General features: G+C 43.4%; 1 non-coding gene across 1 annotated transcript; it reads right to left on the bottom strand.

The window, feature by feature from the left end:
- Positions 1-2,856: 2,856 nt before the first annotated feature.
- LOC112087237 lies at positions 2,857-2,963 on the bottom strand. Its single transcript, XR_002899986.1, has one exon. It is a non-coding gene; the product is annotated as a small nucleolar RNA R71 (small nucleolar RNA).
- Positions 2,964-3,191: the final 228 nt, after the last annotated feature.

Genomic DNA, 3,191 nt, shown 5'->3' with positions numbered 1-3,191 from the left:
GGGTGCTTAATAGAAGTTGGAGAGCATTGGATCACGGTCTCATAGCAAGTGGAATCGTGGAATTCGGACGCGTGAGCAGAGAGTTAAGCTCATCGGAAGGAACCCCTGTCTCGCAGGTATTCCGGACCGAGCAGATCAGTTCTGAAGGATGCGAAGGACGGTGCACTTCCAGGCCGATTCAGTTTCCGGGGCCTTCATGAGAATCAGAGACATTTGAGTCTTCTTTCCAGAACGTCCAAGAGCATTCAATTCGGATCTATGAGCAGGAAGATACGGTCTCCGGAATGGACACAAGTCTAGACGCCTCTCTCTGGTCGTGTACATGCACTGCAAAGGTGTGCACTCCAGGAAGCCTTACACTTCCCAAGCACCGAAGCTTCCTTCACCAAAGTTGGAGATAAATGAGTCTCTGTCTTCTGCAACCGAAATCATTCAATTCGGACAAGTCTCATAGGAGTTACACTCTCCGGAATGCGAAGTGGTCTAAGCTGCTCTGGATGCTGCGAGATGGTCTTGCGACTTGGTTAACCCGCAGGCCTGAAGATGAACGCCTGAATGCTGATGCTGCGAGTTTCAATGTGCGGGTAAACTATCACTGGAAGAGGTCTGAAGCTCCCGAGCAAGAGAAATGCTAAGTCCACAATCGTGCAACTTAGGCATGCGAGTTAGCCGCGCCTGGAACTATGCCGCACGATCACTCGCAAATCACTCCGACTTGAGCCTGCGACCTAGGTGCAATAGAGACCAACCCGCACAGTTTGTACATTCCCCAGAAACCGCCTTAGCCCTGCGAGTTGGAGAGGAAGGAGACCAAGCCGCAGCAACACTCGCAAAACACTCCTACTTAGGCGTGCGGCTAAGACAAGGCGATTCAGGCTTCACAAGACAAGTCTTCATCTACTGCGACTTAGGTGTGCTACCTGGGACATACTGGACCAACCCGCAGTAATTCCCACTTTATCCATTAAAGCCGGGTCAGGACCCGGTTTGTTCCGGGCTGACCCGGTTCGTTTTTAAGGAAGTATAAATACTTTTTAGGGTTTTTTGGGAGAAAAAAAAATTTTATTCCCTTTGCCTCTTGCCTCTTTTGTGAAAGACTCCATTAAGAAGAGAAATATCTATATTTGAGTGTTTAATCAAGAGAGTTTTAAGAGATCTGGGTGTTTAAAGCTGTTTTCTTTTGAATCTATCATCTCCATCTCCATTTCTCATCATTAATCATGCTAATCTTCTCAACTTGCAAAGGTTTAAGAGAGATTAGTATGATTAGTGAGTAGTCACCTTAATGAGGTTCTAGATGTGTAGGTTAGGGTGCTAAAGTGTTAGATTAGGAGTGCTTAGGGCTAGATTCATTGATTCATCTCTCTAAACAGCTGTTCTCTATGCTAGATCCTTGATAATCACTTGAGATCTAGATTCTGGGAATTTCATGCACCAAAAGTGTTTGATGAAATTCCTGAAAGAGCTGTATTAAAGGTTTAAGCATTTTTCTGCATGATGATGTATTGTTATTTGCTTGAATGATCATTAAGAGTTGTTTATTAATGCATATTGATTCATGTTTCACAAATGGGAATTTGGTTTGAAAATGGATTAGTATAGGGGTTAATACCTTCATGAGAGGATTAACCTAGATTTGAGTTCTTAATCATTTTAATCATGTCTCATCATTGTCATTAGCATTTCTAGTTTAGCACCAAAGCACCCTAACCAACTATCATGTCTAGAATCTCATGCCTCCATCATATCATATTCACATCATTTGTCATTGCTTAGTTCTTGATTAGTCATTGTCATTAGTCTTTAAACCTGTTTATGTTTGTAGTTGTCTCTAGATTAATCAAAACCCACTCTTGTTTGCTTGAATTAAGAACTTGATCATATAGCTTAGTGTCTATCACCACATTCTTGGATTGATTAACCTCTTTGTGCTACTTTGACAAGGGGATTGATAGCCCTGAGACCCTAAAAAGTCTTGTCTATCAATTGGCGCCGTTGCCAAATTGTGGTTTGCTTAGCATTAAGCTCTGATCTGTTCTTGAGATCAAGTGCTTACTTTCTTGTTATTACTGATTACTTTCAAGTTCTGTTTGTGATTTCAGGTGTAGGAACACCAGGTCTAGATCAAGAAGCTGTGGTTCACCTTTCCCTATCAACGACAACATCAACCTTTTGGCACCAAGGAGGAGAAGGGACAGACGTGGTAGACAGATTGATCAGGCTGACATGGAAGAACAAAGAGATCACGTTGTGGATATAGAACAACCGGTTCAGGAGCAACAGGCTCAGGGTAATGGAGCTGGTAATGGAGTTGGTCAAGGGTTTTATCAGGGTAATGTTCATCAGGAACAGGTGCACCAACAAGCTTATGTCCACCAGGGACAAGCTCAAGCTCATCAACAGAGGCATCAGGCCAATGTTCAGCAAAGACAACAAGTGCACCACCAACCCCACCCTTTCCAACAACAGCAAAGAAGATATGAGCAACCCCAAGTCTATGTTGGAGAGAATGACAGGGCCAATGCTCATCAGTATGGAGCTGGTATTCAGGCACCACCAGTGCAAAACAACAACTTTGAAGTGAAAGCATCATTGCTGAATATGGTCCAGAACTCAAAGTTTCATGGGTTAGCAATGGAAGATCCCTTGGAACACTTGGACCAGTTTGATAAGGTGTGTGATCTGACCAAGATTAATGGAGTTTCAGAAGACAGCTTCAAGCTAAGACTATTCCCATTCAGTCTTGGTGACAAAGCTCATCAATGGGAGAAGAATCTTCCAAGAGGCTCCATTCAAACCTGGGAGCAATGCAAGCAAGCCTTCTTATTTAAGTTCTTCTCCACCTTAAGAACTGCAAAACTGAGGAACCAAATCTCTAGCTTCACTCAGCACAGCAATGAGAGTTTTGGTGAAGCATATGAGAGATTCAGGAGCTACACAAACCAATGCCCACACCATGGGTTTAGTGAGGCTTCTCTTCTTAGCACACTTTATAGAGGAGCTCTTCCCAAGATTAGAAACCAGCTGGATACTGCTTCCAATGGGAACTTTCTGGGTAAAGAGATTCATGCTGCTTTAGAGCTAGTGGAGAACTTAGCATTGAGCAATGATACTTATGGTGAAGACTATGACAGATCAAATAGGTCTGAAGGTTCAAGCTCAGAACAGAGGCTCACCAGAGAAGTTAAGGA

Source organism: Eutrema salsugineum, unplaced genomic scaffold (genome assembly GCF_000478725.1).
Source record: "Eutrema salsugineum unplaced genomic scaffold, Eutsalg1_0 scaffold_9, whole genome shotgun sequence".
In the NCBI taxonomy this organism is placed as follows: Eukaryota; Viridiplantae; Streptophyta; class Magnoliopsida; order Brassicales; family Brassicaceae; genus Eutrema; species Eutrema salsugineum.
This window is presented reverse-complemented; position numbering and strand designations above follow the sequence as displayed.